At 42.7% G+C, this 17,845-nt stretch overlaps 8 non-coding genes and 2 pseudogenes across 8 annotated transcripts; all 10 read left to right on the plus strand.

The window, feature by feature from the left end:
• Positions 1-411: 411 nt before the first annotated feature.
• Positions 412-602, plus strand: LOC141236643 (U2 spliceosomal RNA). Its single transcript, XR_012302295.1, has one exon. It is a non-coding gene; the product is annotated as a U2 spliceosomal RNA (small nuclear RNA).
• Positions 603-1,717: 1,115 nt separating this feature from the next.
• On the plus strand, positions 1,718-1,908 carry LOC141236674 (U2 spliceosomal RNA). Its single transcript, XR_012302324.1, has one exon. It is a non-coding gene; the product is annotated as a U2 spliceosomal RNA (small nuclear RNA).
• Positions 1,909-3,023: 1,115 nt separating this feature from the next.
• LOC141236644 (U2 spliceosomal RNA) lies at positions 3,024-3,214 on the plus strand. Its single transcript, XR_012302296.1, has one exon. It is a non-coding gene; the product is annotated as a U2 spliceosomal RNA (small nuclear RNA).
• Positions 3,215-4,329: 1,115 nt separating this feature from the next.
• LOC141236694 (U2 spliceosomal RNA) lies at positions 4,330-4,520 on the plus strand. The gene has a single exon (XR_012302344.1). It is a non-coding gene; the product is annotated as a U2 spliceosomal RNA (small nuclear RNA).
• Positions 4,521-5,620: 1,100 nt separating this feature from the next.
• On the plus strand, positions 5,621-5,811 carry LOC141236627 (U2 spliceosomal RNA). The gene has a single exon (XR_012302279.1). It is a non-coding gene; the product is annotated as a U2 spliceosomal RNA (small nuclear RNA).
• A 1,115-nt stretch (positions 5,812-6,926) lies between these two features.
• LOC141236514 (U2 spliceosomal RNA) lies at positions 6,927-7,117 on the plus strand. Its single transcript, XR_012302166.1, has one exon. It is a non-coding gene; the product is annotated as a U2 spliceosomal RNA (small nuclear RNA).
• A 6,383-nt stretch (positions 7,118-13,500) lies between these two features.
• On the plus strand, positions 13,501-13,712 carry LOC141236716 (U2 spliceosomal RNA; annotated as a pseudogene).
• A 1,115-nt stretch (positions 13,713-14,827) lies between these two features.
• Positions 14,828-15,018, plus strand: LOC141236515 (U2 spliceosomal RNA). The gene has a single exon (XR_012302167.1). It is a non-coding gene; the product is annotated as a U2 spliceosomal RNA (small nuclear RNA).
• Positions 15,019-16,130: 1,112 nt separating this feature from the next.
• LOC141236679 (U2 spliceosomal RNA) lies at positions 16,131-16,321 on the plus strand. Its single transcript, XR_012302329.1, has one exon. It is a non-coding gene; the product is annotated as a U2 spliceosomal RNA (small nuclear RNA).
• Positions 16,322-17,442: 1,121 nt separating this feature from the next.
• On the plus strand, positions 17,443-17,558 carry LOC141236779 (U2 spliceosomal RNA; annotated as a pseudogene).
• The last annotated feature ends 287 nt before the right edge of the window (positions 17,559-17,845 follow it).

A 17,845-nucleotide genomic window follows, 5' to 3' on the forward strand; every position in this document is an offset into this window, starting at 1 on the left:
CATAATAGGCTCTGAGCCTTTATATACCTGTGCACAGCAGCAGCCACCTTCAGTCTGCTGCTGGACAGCCAGCAGCAGCAGCAGCAGGAGAGGTATGTAATCAGGAGCCCTCCTGCTAAGGGTAGACAGCTGCTCGTTCCACCCCACCCCCCGCCTTAATTGGTTCTCCTCCCTTCCAACGGTGTTGAGGCGGGTGGGAACAGCAGGGGGTGAAGGTGCTGTGTTTAAAGAGGTGGAGTTATGCAGATCTAAAACGCGTGGATTGCAGCAGCAGCAAGCCGAAAAGTGCAGGCATGTAAGGGATCTAGAGGTTGACAACATGTCTTCTTAACGGGAGTCCAGGAGCTCATCTCCACAAATGGACTTTTCAGGATCCTTGGGTGGCTCCGTAGTTTGAAACCAATTCTGGTTATCGCTTCTCGGCCTTTTGGCTAAGATCAAGTGTAGTATCTGTTCTTATCAGTTTAATATCTGATACGTCCCCTATCTGGGGACCATATATTAAATGGATTTTTAGAACAGGGAGATGGAAAAAGAGCTTGCTCAGTCCACTCCACGCATTGACCTGGTATTGCAGTATCTCCAGGACCGGTGCACCCCTTCTTTAATGCAGTTTCTAAAATCAGAAAGAATTGAATTCAATGTTTTTTGTTCATTTTGCTTGTTTGTCGGATTTTGGGATGGACTCTTTGGCTTTGCTTTTCTTCTCCTCATTGGATTTTTCATGTTCAAAGTTGCAGAAGCCAGACTACAAGCTCATTTTGGTTCAACTTCAGCAACTGTGCATTGCATTGCCATGTAATGTGATGCAATGCTATCTTTCTAGCTCTCCCTTTTTACTTCCTTTTGGATAAACAGACATATTAGGCAAGCATTTTGGAGCTTTCACCTAAATAACTACAGGTGGTGAGATAAGCTGCACAATATAATTGACCTTTCAGTATATTGTTGCACACACACCATCTATTTAGCAAATGCCCTTGTTATCAACAGCAGCCTTTTAAACTCACCTGAGCTAACAGGTATGTGCGCTGGTTACTCTGCTGCGCTTAAAATTTCTTTTTTGGTTTGCTACAATGCCTTTTCTGAAACGTTGTCTCCCTCTGCTGGAACACTGACTTCTTTCATTTAATGCCTGCAGACTATAAAAGAGAACCCAACCCAAAAAGTTTGGTTGATTAGTCTGTGGCATTCTGTTAAACTGTTGCTTATGGCGGTCTCTGTGAGCTTCTCAGCGACATTCAGCCAGCCAGGTATCCTGCCTGCAGTAGATGGAATGTGGCAATGGAACGCTGGCTGCGCGTGTCATAATAGGCTCTGAGCCTTTATATACCTGTGCACAGCAGCAGCCACCTTCAGTCTGCTGCTGGACAGCCAGCAGCAGCAGCAGCAGGAGAGGTATGTAATCAGGAGCCCTCCTGCTAAGGGTAGACAGCTGCTCGTTCCACCCCACCCCCCGCCTTAATTGGTTCTCCTCCCTTCCAACGGTGTTGAGGCGGGTGGGAACAGCAGGGGGTGAAGGTGCTGTGTTTAAAGAGGTGGAGTTATGCAGATCTAAAACGCGTGGATTGCAGCAGCAGCAAGCCGAAAAGTGCAGGCATGTAAGGGATCTAGAGGTTGACAACATGTCTTCTTAACGGGAGTCCAGGAGCTCATCTCCACAAATGGACTTTTCAGGATCCTTGGGTGGCTCCGTAGTTTGAAACCAATTCTGGTTATCGCTTCTCGGCCTTTTGGCTAAGATCAAGTGTAGTATCTGTTCGTATCAGTTTAATATCTGATACGTCCCCTATCTGGGGACCATATATTAAATGGATTTTTAGAACAGGGAGATGGAAAAAGAGCTTGCTCTGTCCACTCCACGCATTGACCTGGTATTGCAGTATCTCCAGGACCGGTGCACCCCTTCTTTAATGCAGTTTCTAAAATCAGAAAGAATTGAATTCAATGTTTTTTGTTCATTTTGCTTGTTTGTCGGATTTTGGGATGGACTCTTTGGCTTTGCTTTTCTTCTCCTCATTGGATTTTTCATGTTCAAAGTTGCAGAAGCCAGATTACAAGCTCATTTTGGTTCAACTTCAGCAACTGTGCATTGCATTGCCATGTAATGTGATGCAATGCTATCTTTCTAGCTCTCCCTTTTTACTTCCTTTTGGATAAACAGACATATTAGGCAAGCATTTTGGAGCTTTCACCTAAATAACTACAGGTGGTGAGATAAGCTGCACAATATAATGGACCTTTCTGTATATTGTTGCACACACACCATCTATTTAGCAAATGCCCTTGTTATCAACAGCAGCCTTTTAAACTCACCTCAGCTAACAGGTATGTGCGCTGGTTACTCTGCTGCGCTTAAAATTTCTTTTTTGGTTTGCTACAATGCCTTTTCTGAAACGTTGTCTCCCTCTGCTGGAACACTGACTTCTTTCATTTAATGCCTGCAGACTATAAAAGAGAACCCAACCCAAAAAGTTTGGTTGATTAGTCTGTGGCATTCTGTTAAACTGTTGCTTATGGCGGTCTCTGTGAGCTTCTCAGCGACATTCAGCCAGCCAGGTATCCTGCCTGCAGTAGATGGAATGTGGCAATGGAATGCTGGCTGCGCGTGTCATAATAGGCTCTGAGCCTTTATATACCTGTGCACAGCAGCAGCCACCTTCAGTCTGCTGCTGGACAGCCAGCAGCAGCAGCAGCAGGAGAGGTATGTAATCAGGAGCCCTCCTGCTAAGGGTAGACAGCTGCTCGTTCCACCCCACCCCCCGCCTTAATTGGTTCTCCTCCCTTCCAACGGTGTTGAGGTGGGTGGGAACAGCAGGGGGTGAAGGTGCTGTGTTTAAAGAGGTGGAGTTATGCAGATCTAAAACGCGTGGATTGCAGCAGCAGCAAGCCGAAAAGTGCAGGCATGTAAGGGATCTAGAGGTTGACAACATGTCTTCTTAACGGGAGTCCAGGAGCTCATCTCCACAAATGGACTTTTCAGGATCCTTGGGTGGCTCCGTAGTTTGAAACCAATTCTGGTTATCGCTTCTCGGCCTTTTGGCTAAGATCAAGTGTAGTATCTGTTCTTATCAGTTTAATATCTGATACGTCCCCTATCTGGGGACCATATATTAAATGGATTTTTAGAACAGGGAGATGGAAAAAGAGCTTGCTCAGTCCACTCCACGCATTGACCTGGTATTGCAGTATCTCCAGGACCGGTGCACCCCTTCTTTAATGCAGTTTCTAAAATCAGAAAGAATTGAATTCAATGTTTTTTGTTCATTTTGCTTGTTTGTCGGATTTTGGGATGGACTCTTTGGCTTTGCTTTTCTTCTCCTCATTGGATTTTTCATGTTCAAAGTTGCAGAAGCCAGATTACAAGCTCATTTTGGTTCAACTTCAGCAACTGTGCATTGCATTGCCATGTAATGTGATGCAATGCTATCTTTCTAGCTCTCCCTTTTTACTTCCTTTTGGATAAACAGACATATTAGGCAAGCATTTTGGAGCTTTCACCTAAATAACTACAGGTGGTGAGATAAGCTGCACAATATAATTGACCTTTCAGTATATTGTTGCACACACACCATCTATTTAGCAAATGCCCTTGTTATCAACAGCAGCCTTTTAAACTCACCTGAGCTAACAGGTATGTGCGCTGGTTACTCTGCTGCGCTTAAAATTTGTTTTTTGGTTTGCTACAATGCCTTTTCTGAAACGTTGTCTCCCTCTGCTGGAACACTGACTTCTTTCATTTAATGCCTGCAGACTATAAAAGAGAACCCAACCCAAAAAGTTTGGTTGATTAGTCTGTGGCATTCTGTTAAACTGTTGCTTATGGCGGTCTCTGTGAGCTTCTCAGCGACATTCAGCCAGCCAGGTATCCTGCCTGCAGTAGATGGAATGTGGCAATGGAACGCTGGCTGCGCGTGTCATAATAGGCTCTGAGCCTTTATATACCTGTGCACAGCAGCAGCCACCTTCAGTCTGCTGCTGGACAGCCAGCAGCAGCAGCAGCAGGAGAGGTATGTAATCAGGAGCCCTCCTGCTAAGGGTAGACAGCTGCTCGTTCCACCCCACCCCCCGCCTTAATTGGTTCTCCTCCCTTCCAACGGTGTTGAGGCGGGTGGGAACAGCAGGGGGTGAAGGTGCTGTGTTTAAAGAGGTGGAGTTATGCAGATCTAAAACGCGTGGATTGCAGCAGCAGCAAGCCGAAAAGTGCAGGCATGTAAGGGATCTAGAGGTTGACAACATGTCTTCTTAACGGGAGTCCAGGAGCTCATCTCCACAAATGGACTTTTCAGGATCCTTGGGTGGCTCCGTAGTTTGAAACCAATTCTGGTTATCGCTTCTCGGCCTTTTGGCTAAGATCAAGTGAAGTATCTGTTCTTATCAGTTTAATATCTGATACGTCCCCTATCTGAGGACCATATATTAAATGGATTTTTAGAACAGGGAGATGGAAAAAGAGCTTGCTCTGTCCACTCCACGCATTGACCTGGTATTGCAGTATCTCCAGGACCGGTGCACCCCTTCTTTAATGCAGTTTCTAAAATCAGAAAGAATTGAATTCAATGTTTTTTGTTCATTTTGCTTGTTTGTCGGATTTTGGGATGGACTCTTTGGCTTTGCTTTTCTTCTCCTCATTGGATTTTTCATGTTCAAAGTTGCAGAAGCCAGATTACAAGCTCATTTTGGTTCAACTTCAGCAACTGTGCATTGCATTGCCATGTAATGTGATGCAATGCTATCTTTCTAGCTCTCCCTTTTTACTTCCTTTTGGATAAACAGACATATTAGGCAAGCATTTTGGAGCTTTCACCTAAATAACTACAGGTGGTGAGATAAGCTGCACAATATAATTGACCTTTCAGTAACCATCTATTTAGCAAATGCCCTTGTTATCAACAGCAGCCTTTTAAACTCACCTGAGCTAACAGGTATGTGCGCTGGTTACTCTGCTGCGCTTAAAATTTCTTTTTTGGTTTGCTACAATGCCTTTTCTGAAACGTTGTCTCCTTCTGCTGGAACACTGACTTCTTTCATTTAATGCCTGCAGACTATAAAAGAGAACCCAACCCAAAAAGTTTGGTTGATTAGTCTGTGGCATTCTGTTAAACTGTTGCTTATGGCGGTCTCTGTGAGCTTCTCAGCGACATTCAGCCAGCCAGGTATCCTGCCTGCAGTAGATGGAATGTGGCAATGGAACGCTGGCTGCGCGTGTCATAATAGGCTCTGAGCCTTTATATACCTGTGCACAGCAGCAGCCACCTTCAGTCTGCTGCTGGACAGCCAGCAGCAGCAGCAGCAGGAGAGTTATGTAATCAGGAGCCCTCCTGCTAAGGGTAGACAGCTGCTCGTTCCACCCCACCCCCCGCCTTAATTGGTTCTCCTCCCTTCCAACGGTGTTGAGGCGGGTGGGAACAGCAGGGGGTGAAGGTGCTGTGTTTAAAGAGGTGGAGTTATGCAGATCTAAAACGCGTAGATTGCAGCAGCAGCAAGCCGAAAAGTGCAGGCATGTAAGGGATCTAGAGGTTGACAACATGTCTTCTTAACGGGAGTCCAGGAGCTCATCTCCACAAATGGACTTTTCAGGATCCTTGGGTGGCTCCGTAGTTTGAAACCAATTCTGGTTATCGCTTCTCGGCCTTTTGGCTAAGATCAAGTGTAGTATCTGTTCTTATCAGTTTAATATCTGATACGTCCCCTATCTGGGGACCATATATTAAATGGATTTTTAGAACAGGGAGATGGAAAAAGAGCTTGCTCTGTCCACTCCAGGCATTGACCTGGTATTGCAGTATCTCCAGGACCGGTGCACCCCTTCTTTAATGCAGTTTCTAAAATCAGAAAGAATTGAATTCAATGTTTTTTGTTCATTTTGCTTGTTTGTCGGATTTTGGGATGGACTCTTTGGCTTTGCTTTTCTTCTCCTCATTGGATTTTTCATGTTCAAAGTTGCAGAAGCCAGATTACAAGCTCATTTTGGTTCAACTTCAGCAACTGTGCATTGCATTGCCATGTAATGTGATGCAATGCTATCTTTCTAGCTCTCCCTTTTTACTTCCTTTTGGATAAACAGACATATTAGGCAAGCATTTTGGAGCTTTCACCTAAATAACTACAGGTGGTGAGATAAGCTGCACAATATAATTGACCTTTCAGTATATTGTTGCACACACACCATCTATTTAGCAAATGCCCTTGTTATCAACAGCAGCCTTTTAAACTCACCTGAGCTAACAGGTATGTGCGCTGGTTACTCTGCTGCGCTTAAAATTTCTTTTTTGGTTTGCTACAATGCCTTTTCTGAAACGTTGTCTCCCTCTGCTGGAACACTGACTTCTTTCATTTAATGCCTGCAGACTATAAAAGAGAACCCAACCCAAAAAGTTTGGTTGATTAGTCTGTGGCATTCTGTTAAACTGTTGCTTATGGCGGTCTCTTTGAGCTTCTCAGCGACATTCAGCCAGCCAGGTATCCTGCCTGCAGTAGATGGAATGTGGCAATGGAACGCTGGCTGCGCATGTCATAATAGGCTCTGAGCCTTTATATACCTGTGCACAGCAGCAGCCACCTTCAGTCTGCTGCTGGACAGCCAGCAGCAGCAGCAGCAGGAGAGGTATGTAATCAGGAGCCCTCCTGCTAAGGGTAGACAGCTGCTCGTTCCACCCCACCCCCCGCCTTAATTGGTTCTCCTCCCTTCCAACGGTGTTGAGGCGGGTGGGAACAGCAGGGGGTGAAGGTGCTGTGTTTAAAGAGGTGGAGTTATGCAGATCTAAAACGCGTGGATTGCAGCAGCAGCAAGCCGAAAAGTGCAGGCATGTAAGGGATCTAGAGGTTGACAACATGTCTTCTTAACGGGAGTCCAGGAGCTCATCTCCACAAATGGACTTTTCAGGATCCTTGGGTGGCTCCGTAGTTTGAAACCAATTCTGGTTATCGCTTCTCGGCCTTTTGGCTAAGATCAAGTGTAGTATCTGTTCTTATCAGTTTAATATCTGATACGTCCCCTATCTGGGGACCATATATTAAATGGATTTTTAGAACAGGGAGATGGAAAAAGAGCTTGCTCTGTCCACTCCACGCATTGACCTGGTATTGCAGTATCTCCAGGACCGGTGCACCCCTTCTTTAATGCAGTTTCTAAAATCAGAAAGAATTGAATTCAATGTTTTTTGTTCATTTTGCTTGTTTGTCGGATTTTGGGATGGACTCTTTGGCTTTGCTTTTCTTCTCCTCATTGGATTTTTCATGTTCAAAGTTGCAGAAGCCAGATTACAAGCTCATTTTGGTTCAACTTCAGCAACTGTGCATTGCATTGCCATGTAATGTGATGCAATGCTATCTTTCTAGCTCTCCCTTTTTACTTCCTTTTGGATAAACAGACATATTAGGCAAGCATTTTGGAGCTTTCACCTAAATAACTACAGGTGGTGAGATAAGCTGCACAATATAATTGACCTTTCAGTATATTGTTGCACACACACCATCTATTTAGCAAATGCCCTTGTTATCAACAGCAGCCTTTTAAACTCACCTGAGCTAACAGGTATGTGCGCTGGTTACTCTGCTGCGCTTAAAATTTCTTTTTTGGTTTGCTACAATGCCTTTTCTGAAACGTTGTCTCCTTCTGCTGGAACACTGACTTCTTTCATTTAATGCCTGCAGACTATAAAAGAGAACCCAACCCAAAAAGTTTGGTTGATTAGTCTGTGGCATTCTGTTAAACTGTTGCTTATGGCGGTCTCTGTGAGCTTCTCAGCGACATTCAGCCAGCCAGGTATCCTGCCTGCAGTAGATGGAATGTGGCAATGGAACGCTGGCTGCGCATGTCATAATAGGCTCTGAGCCTTTATATACCTGTGCACAGCAGCAGCCACCTTCAGTCTGCTGCTGGACAGCCAGCAGCAGCAGCAGCAGGAGAGGTATGTAATCAGGAGCCCTCCTGCTAAGGGTAGACAGCTGCTCGTTCCACCCCACCCCCCGCCTTAATTGGTTCTCCTCCCTTCCAACGGTGTTGAGGCGGGTGGGAACAGCAGGGGGTGAAGGTGCTGTGTTTAAAGAGGTGGAGTTATGCAGATCTAAAACGCGTGGATTGCAGCAGCAGCAAGCCGAAAAGTGCAGGCATGTAAGGGATCTAGAGGTTGACAACATGTCTTCTTAACGGGAGTCCAGGAGCTCATCTCCACAAATGGACTTTTCAGGATCCTTGGGTGGCTCCGTAGTTTGAAACCAATTCTGGTTATCGCTTCTCGGCCTTTTGGCACGATCTGTAGTGGGTTGTGACATTGGGCTGAAGGTTACTGTGGTGGCAGAACCGATTCTTGGCCTTTGGAGATATCCAGTGCTGCTTTTGGGAATCGGTGCTAAAGCTGCAGTGCCTTTTCTTTACGGAGGACGGTGTGTTGGAGGGAGGACGAACTTCGTGGAGGCTGCGATCCGTGTGTGATATTTTCCTTGGTATCTGGAAAAGAAGAGGAAAATCATGGAGACAAGGAGAAACCCTGGAGGAAGGAAGGAGAATCAAGCAAGCAACCCGAATGATTATTTCTCGGAGGAGCATCCGCTGAAGGACACCATCAGGTTCGTGGTTGCTCCTGACCACCGGCAGGTGAAAGATTCTCAATTTATTTTCAATGTTATTTGTAAGCTCTTGAAGATCGACAAGGAGCATCTTTTTTGCTTTCAATCTTTTTTTTCTCGAGGACTTTATGATGTTACGCTTAATAAAGCCTCGCAGTGTGAAAGTGCCTACGCTCTTTATGAAGTAAATAAAGAGAAGGTAGAGCTGGAGGGGGTGAAAGTAATCCCCTCTTTTCAGTTTTCAATGAAAGTACTGACGATTCATTTGTTTAGTCCATTTATTACAGACTCTGAGGTTGAAAGTTACCTATCAATGTATTGTGACAAAATCATCCCTAAGAGACGCGGGGAAACACAGTTTGGAGTGTGGAACGGGAAACGTGTGTATGTGGTATCATTTAGGAAGAACCCGAATGAGGAGGGGGGCGTGTCCAGACCTCCGCCGCAGGTTTATATCAACCATAGCCGCGGTTATTTATTCTTCCCAGGGATGCCACACTACTGCCGTGTGTGTAAAAAATATGGACATCTGGATGCAGAATGTAACAAGTGTTTTAGTTGCATGGGTACTCCTCACCAGATGGATGAGTGCCCTAAAAATAAGAAAAAGGATGTAGAGGAGATGGACACATCGCCTGAAGAACAGCAACAAGAAGCTAAAGACGATGTGGAAGCAGGCATTGCTGCTGAAGAGGAAAAAGGGGAAGAGGAGAAAGAAAGGAGTGAGAAGGAGGAGACAGAAAGAAAGAGAAAAGAGGAAGAGGAGGGACGGGCAATGAAGGAGAAGAAGAAGGAGGAACGGGTTAAAAAATCACAAGAAGAAGAGGAAAGGAAGTTGGAAGAAAGGAAGAGAAAGAAGGAAGAGGAAAAACAGAAGAGGATAGAGGACATAGAAAAAAGGGCCATGGAGATAAAGAAACAGATGGAAAGGAAAAAGAGAGAAGAGCAGAAGAAAGAAGATAAGAAGAAAGAAGATAAGAATGAAAAGAAGAAGATAGAAGAACAGAAGAAAGAAGATCAGAAGAGAGAAGAGAAGAGTCAAATGTTGCAAGAAATTTCTCCACTAAGTAAAGGGAGTAGTTGTGGAGGGGAAAGTGATATTCCAGAAGTAGTGGAGTCCACTCCTACTAATTCCCTGTCGCAGAGCTTACCTTGCGCGCAGGTACAAATGGACTGCACAGAAAAATCTCTAAAAAGAAGTGTGGATAGAAGTGATAATGAAGGAATACCATGTGGTGGGAAAGTAAAGGCATTAGAAGCAACAAGTCTGCTGGGGAGTGTGTCATCTTCGGATGTATCAGATCTGGAGGTAGACCCATCTTCTCCGGCAGTAGAGAATGAGGGCGGAGGGAAGAGCCCTGCACTAAATGTTAGAAGATGATCCGCTCAATGTCCCTGAATGTTCAGGGGTTTAACGACCTATATAAGAGAACTGCTTTATATGATTTTTAAATAATGAAAATATTGATTTTATCTTTCTACAAGAATGTAATTTGACAAAAAAAATAAGCTATGAATATTTACAGGGTATATGGAAGGGTAACTTATGCTTTTCTGGTGGGAACGAGTCAAAAAGTGATGGTGTGGGGTTTTTATGCTCTAAAGATTGGGAGATTGTAAATTATGAAGAGATATACCCTGGGAGGATTTTAAGAATTGATGTGCAGAAAAATGGGAAGAAAGTGAGGTGTTTTAATGTGTATGCAAATGCAGAAAAAGCCTTGAGATTACATTTGTTTGAACTGTTGCAGCTGTTTTTACCTGGAGTAGATCCATTAGTTTTAGGTGGGGATTTTAATTGTCATTTAAAAAATGTAAAAGATGGGTCAGCTTCATGTCTTAGAAATATTTTAGCAGCTTTTAATCTTAAAGATACATGGGCATTAGATGGACAAAAAAAGGAGCATGAAGTCACTTGGGTGGGGAGAGGTGTTTCATCCAGAATAGATTATATTTTTATATCTCAAGCCCTAACATGCTCAGGTTTTAAAACGCATTCAACACCTTTTTCAGATCATAAAATAATAGAATGTAGTTTTAAAATAGAATCAGATGTGGATAAAAGACCGTCACACTGGAAATTGAATGTATCCCTACTACAAGACGAGGTGGTTATGGAAGGTTTTAAAAAGCTGTATGAAAAACTGAAGCTAAAAAAAACGTTTTTTAAATCTATTTTTAATTGGTGGGATTTTGTCAAGAAGGAGGTAAAAATATTTTTTATTAAAGAAGGAAAGAAGAAAGCTGCTGAAAAACGTATTTTTTATAATGATCTTAATGCTAAACTGCAATGTTTTTTTCACCTCGAAAATAACGGATGTGATCTGCAGGAGGCGATCCGAACAACAAAAGAAAAGATCCAAAACTGCCTGAAAGAAAAAGGTAAAGAAATTATTTTTAATTCCCGAGTAAAAGTTTTAGACGAGGATGAAAAATGCACAAAATTCTTTTTTAAAAAAATATGTGACAAGAAGGATTATATGAAGGTTTTGGAAGGAGAAACAAGTTTGGAGGGGAAGAAGATGAAAGCAAAAGAATTTTATGATGATTTATTTTCTGTTAAAAACACGGATGTGTCTCTAAAAAAACATTTTTTAGAAGGACTGGAAAAAAATTTTAATGCGGAAGATAAATCTTTTTTAATAGGGAATTTTACTAAAGAGGAAGTTTTTAATACAATTAATACGCTACAAAATAACAAAACGCCGGGAGCAGATGGACTACCTGTTGAATTTTACAAGTGTTTATGGGAGATCATGGGTGAGGATTTTTATGAAGTAATTTTAGAAGCAGAAGCATCTTTTAGTGTCCCAGAGTCGTGGTGGGAGGGTCTTATTGTTTTATTATTTAAGAAAGGAAATAAAGAACTGATTAAAAATTGGAGACCAATAACCCTTTTAAATACGGACTGTAAGGTATATGCAAAGTTACTAGCAAATAGATTAAAAAAGGTAATCGGCTCAGTAATAGAAGTGGATCAGACGTGTGCAGTGCCAAATCGGAGAATCAGCGACTCATTGATTTTAATCAGGGATGTTTTATGGGATGTTTTAGACAGAAAACAAAAGCTTGCTCTAATTACTTTGGATTTTGAAAAAGCGTACGATAGAGTTGCCCATGATTTTTTATTTGCAGTTTTAGAGAAAATGGGATGCCCGGATGTTTTTAGCAAACGTATTAAATCTCTTTACAAATCATGTTTTAGCAAAATATCTATTAATGGTTTTTTATCTGATAATGTAAAAATAAACTGTGGCGTTAAACAGGGGTGTCCCTTATCCCCTATTCTTTTTATTTGTGCAATTGAACCACTTTTAGCAGCTTTTAGGAGAGATAAGGTAATCAATGTTTTTTTTATTCCCGGGAGTTGCAATGAACAAGTTAAAGTGGTGGCATATATGGATGATGTGACGGTTTTAGTTAAAGACACTAGAAGCATGAACAGAGCCATAAGAACAGTGGATTGGTTTGGGGGCGCATCGGGTTTTAAAATTAACATGGAAAAATCTGGTATTTTAACTGTTGGTGATTTTATTGTAGATTCTGAGTGTAAATTAACAAGAATGAATGAAGTAAAAATTTTAGGTATTTATTTCTCAGAGTCAGGTGGTAATGTAAGAAATTGGGAGTCTCTGCTGGAAAGAGTTAAGAAAAAGATTACTTTCTGGCAGTTGAGAGATCTTACCCTGGAAGGAAAAATTTTAATTATTAGACAGGTTTTACTCCCAATGTTTTTATATGTCTCAACAGTTTTTATCCCCCAAAATAATATCATGAAGAGAGTTATTAAGGTATGTTTTAATTTTTTATGGAGATCCAAGATGGAAAGAGTAAAGAGAGAGGAGATATATAAATCAAAGAAAAAAGGTGGGAAAGGTTTTCCGGATATTAGGTCCTTTTTATATGCAAAGTATGTAGCGAACTGTGTATGCACTTTATTAGGACCAGGCTCTAAGCTAAAGTTGTTTTCTATATATAATTTAGGTTTCTATATTAGAAATTATAAATGGTTGGAGATGTCTCTAAATAGGCCTTATAGGTTTTTACCTCCAGGAAATTATATTGTTTTAGAAAAAATTTTAAGAGATTTTAAACTTAAGATGGTCGAAATAAATGTTCTTAAATGCCATAAAAAAATCCTAAAAATCCTGGAAGAGAGAATAGGTATCAGTCCTGTGGAACATTTTTCATTCAAAATTGTGGAAAGAATCTGGATGAATGTAAATTATAGTGTGTTATCTAATGAACACAGGGATTTACTCTGGTGTATAGTAAAAGACTGCCTGCCAACCCGTGAGTTCCAACACAGGCGTGGGTTGGTAAGATCTGAAGTGTGCCCAAGATCCAGGTGTGGGAATAGTGAAACACCCATGCACATCTTCTGGAATTGTAATTTTGCACAGACAATATGGAGGAAAGTGTGCAATATAGTGAGAGCTGTGAGTACTGTTAATTTTTTGGATTTTTACAGAGTATTTTATGGGATGGGGATAAGAGAGGAGGATTTTAAAATTGTATGGATTATTATTGCATGTGTGAAGGCGGCATTGTGGAAAGCAAGGAACATTTTAGTGTTTAAACATAAGGAAGTAACAGTCGACCAGTGTATTAAATTATGTCTAAGTTATTTGTACATGTATTTCTGGAGGGACAAAATGACGCTTGGCAAGGTGAAAGCAAATGAGAAATGGAAACAATGTAAATGGAATGAACTTACCTTGTAAGCTTTGATTTTTTGAAAACCTGTGGAAAAACAAAAAAACAAAAACAAAAACAAACAAAAAAAAATAGCCAAAACTATATAATTTTTTAAAAAAAAAAAAAAGAGGGAAAAAATAAATAAATATATATATATAAAAGAAAAAGAAAATAAAAGATTTGGAGAAGTATTAAAATTGGTAGAATGCACGATGATGGATTTGAGTCTTCTTATCTTTTTGTTGATTCCAAGACTTTGTAATCTGAGTCTAAAAAAAAAAAAAAAAAAATCTGTTCTTATCAGTTTAATATCTGATACGTCCCCTATCTGGGGACCATATATTAAATGGATTTTTAGAACAGGGAGATGGAAAAAGAGCTTGCTCTGTCCACTCCACGCATTGACCTGGTATTGCAGTATCTCCAGGACCGGTGCACCCCTTCTTTAATGCAGTTTCTAAAATCAGAAAGAATTGAATTCAATGTTTTTTGTTCATTTTGCTTGTTTGTCGGATTTTGGGATGGACTCTTTGGCTTTGCTTTTCTTCTCCTCATTGGATTTTTCATGTTCAAAGTTGCAGAAGCCAGATTACAAGCTCATTTTGGTTCAACTTCAGCAACTGTGCATTGCATTGCCATGTAATGTGATGCAATGCTATCTTTCTAGCTCTCCCTTTTTACTTCCTTTTGGATAAACAGACATATTAGGCAAGCATTTTGGAGCTTTCACCTAAATAACTACAGGTGGTGAGATAAGCTGCACAATATAATTGACCTTTCAGTATATTGTTGCACACACACCATCTATTTAGCAAATGCCCTTGTTATCAACAGCAGCCTTTTAAACTCACCTGAGCTAACAGGTATGTGCGCTGGTTACTCTGCTGCGCTTAAAATTTCTTTTTTGGTTTGCTACAATGCCTTTTCTGAAACGTTGTCTCCCTCTGCTGGAACACTGACTTCTTTCATTTAATGCCTGCAGACTATAAAAGAGAACCCAACCCAAAAAGTTTGGTTGATTAGTCTGTGGCATTCTGTTAAACTGTTGCTTATGGCGGTCTCTGTGAGCTTCTCAGCGACATTCAGCCAGCCAGGTATCCTGCCTGCAGTAGATGGAATGTGGCAATGGAACGCTGGCTGCGCGTGTCATAATAGGCTCTGAGCCTTTATATACCTGTGCACAGCAGCAGCCACCTTCAGTCTGCTGCTGGACAGCCAGCAGCAGCAGCAGCAGGAGAGGTATGTAATCAGGAGCCCTCCTGCTAAGGGTAGACAGCTGCTCGTTCCACCCCACCCCCCGCCTTAATTGGTTCTCCTCCCTTCCAACGGTGTTGAGGCGGGTGGGAACAGCAGGGGGTGAAGGTGCTGTGTTTAAAGAGGTGGAGTTATGCAGATCTAAAACGCGTGGATTGCAGCAGCAGCAAGCCGAAAAGTGCAGGCATGTAAGGGATCTAGAGGTTGACAACATGTCTTCTTAACGGGAGTCCAGGAGCTCATCTCCACAAATGGACTTTTCAGGATCCTTGGGTGGCTCCGTAGTTTGAAACCAATTCTGGTTATCGCTTCTCGGCCTTTTGGCTAAGATCAAGTGTAGTATCTGTTCTTATCAGTTTAATATCTGATACGTCCCCTATCTGGGGACCATATATTAAATGGATTTTTAGAACAGGGAGATGGAAAAAGAGCTTGCTCTGTCCACTCCACGCATTGACCTGGTATTGCAGTATCTCCAGGACCGGTGCACCCCTTCTTTAATGCAGTTTCTAAAATCAGAAAGAATTGAATTCAATGTTTTTTGTTCATTTTGCTTGTTTGTCGGATTTTGGGATGGACTCTTTGGCTTTGCTTTTCTTCTCCTCATTGGATTTTTCATGTTCAAAGTTGCAGAAGCCAGATTACAAGCTCATTTTGGTTCAACTTCAGCAACTGTGCATTGCATTGCCATGTAATGTGATGCAATGCTATCTTTCTAGCTCTCCCTTTTTACTTCCTTTTGGATAAACAGACATATTAGGCAAGCATTTTGGAGCTTTCACCTAAATAACTACAGGTGGTGAGATAAGCTGCACAATATAATTGACCTTTCAGTATATTGTTGCACACACACCATCTATTTAGCAAATGCCCTTGTTATCAACAGCAGCCTTTTAAACTCACCTGAGCTAACAGGTATGTGCGCTGGTTACTCTGCTGCGCTTAAAATTTCTTTTTTGGTTTGCTACAATGCCTTTTCTGAAACGTTGTCTCCCTCTGCTGGAACACTGACTTCTTTCATTTAATGCCTGCAGACTATAAAAGAGAACCCAACCCAAAAAGTTTGGTTGATTAGTCTGTGGCATTCTGTTAAACTGTTGCTTATGGCGGTCTCTGTGAGCTTCTCAGCGACATTCAGCCAGCCAGGTATCCCGCCTGCAGTAGATGGAATGTGGCAATGGAACGCTGGCTGCGCGTGTCATAATAGGCTCTGAGCCTTTATATACCTGTGCACAGCAGCAGCCACCTTCAGTCTGCTGCTGGACAGCCAGCAGCAGCAGCAGGAGAGGTATGTAATCAGGAGCCCTCCTGCTAAGGGTAGACAGCTGCTCGTTCCACCCCACCCCCCGCCTTAATTGGTTCTCCTCCCTTCCAACGGTGTTGAGGCGGGTGGGAACAGCAGGGGGTGAAGGTGCTGTGTTTAAAGAGGTGGAGTTATGCAGATCTAAAACGCGTGGCTTGCAGCAGCAGCAAGCCGAAAAGTGCAGGCATGTAAGGGATCTAGAGGTTGACAACATGTCTTCTTAACGGGAGTCCAGGAGCTCATCTCCACAAATGGACTTTTCAGGATCCTTGGGTGGCTCCGTAGTTTGAAACCAATTCTGGTTATCGCTTCTCGGCCTTTTGGCTAAGATCAAGTGTAGTATCTGTTCTTATCAGTTTAATATCTGATACGTCCCCTATCTGGGGACCATATATTAAATGGATTTTTAGAACAGGGAGATGGAAAAAGAGCTTGCTCTGTCCACTCAACGCATTGACCTGGTATTGCAGTATCTCCAGGACCGGTGCACCCCTTCTTTAATGCAGTTTCTAAAATCAGAAAGAATTGAATTCAATGTTTTTTGTTCATTTTGCTTGTTTGTCGGATTTTGGGATGGACTCTTTGGCTTTGCTTTTCTTCTCCTCATTGGATTTTTCATGTTCAAAGTTGCAGAAGCCAGATTACAAGCTCATTTTGGTTCAACTTCAGCAACTGTGCATTGCATTGCCATGTAATGTGATGCAATGCTATCTTTCTAGCTCTCCCTTTTTACTTCCTTTTGGATAAACAGACATATTAGGCAAGCATTTTGGAGCTTTCACCTAAATAACTACAGGTGGTGAGATAAGCTGCACAATATAATTGACCTTTCAGTATATTGTTGCACACACACCATCTATTTAGCAAATGCCCTTGTTATCAACAGCAGCCTTTTAAACTCACCTGAGCTAACAGGTATGTGCGCTGGTTACTCTGCTGCGCTTAAAATTTCTTTTTTGGTTTGCTACAATGCCTTTTCTGAAACGTTGTCTCCCTCTGCTGGAACACTGACTTCTTTCATTTAATGCCTGCAGACTATAAAAGAGAACCCAACCCAAAAAGTTTGGTTGATTAGTCTGTGGCATTCTGTTAAACTGTTGCTTATGGCGGTCTCTGTGAGCTTCTCAGCGACATTCAGCCAGCCAGGTATCCTGCCTGCAGTAGATGGAATGTGGCAATGGAACGCTGGCTGCGCGTGTCATAATAGGCTCTGAGCCTTTATATACCTGTGCACAGCAGCAGCCACCTTCAGTCTGCTGCTGGACAGCCAGCAGCAGCAGCAGCAGCAGCAGGAGAGGTATGTAATCAGGAGCCCTCCTGCTAAGGGTAGACAGCTGCTCGTTCCACCCCACCCCCCGCCTTAATTGGTTCTCCTCCCTTCCAACGGTGTTGAGGCGGGTGGGAACAGCAGGGGGTGAAGGTGCTGTGTTTAAAGAGGTGGAGTTATGCAGATCTAAAACGCGTGGATTGCAGCAGCAGCAAGCCGAAAAGTGCAGGCATGTAAGGGATCTAGAGGTTGACAACATGTCTTCTTAACGGGAGTCCAGGAGCTCATCTCCACAAATGGACCTTTCAGGATCCTTGGGTGGCTCCGTAGTTTGAAACCAATTCTGGTTATCGCTTCTCGGCCTTTTGGCTAAGATCAAGTGTAGTATCTTTTGAAAAGGCAGTTTTGTCCTTGGGCTGCCCTAGTAAATTGATGCATATTACACACTGGTTTGGTGCACTTGTTAGTACGCCAGGTGGCTCATAGAGTTATCTGATGGAAAACATGGCCCTCCAGGATCGAAGTCACTAGGCTGGGTAAGTGTGAGGGCTTTGGAGCAATGTGCCCCAGGAGTAGGCGCCCTGGTGGGAGTCCAAGCTTACTGGGACTGGGAACCCCGGAAAGACTGGGCTTCGTAGCACGCCGCACCTTTGCCAATCATACTTTCTGAGCAACCCCCCCTATTCCTGGCCTCCGGGCTAGGAAGGGGAATTTTTATAAACCCGGTCGGAGGTCCGGTCAGCTTTGGGCTG

This window comes from Phyllobates terribilis, unplaced genomic scaffold (assembly GCF_046119375.1).
Source record: "Phyllobates terribilis strain yellow unplaced genomic scaffold, ASM4611937v1 Scaffold_710__1_contigs__length_769263, whole genome shotgun sequence".
NCBI lineage: Eukaryota > Metazoa > Chordata > Amphibia > Anura > Dendrobatidae > Phyllobates > Phyllobates terribilis.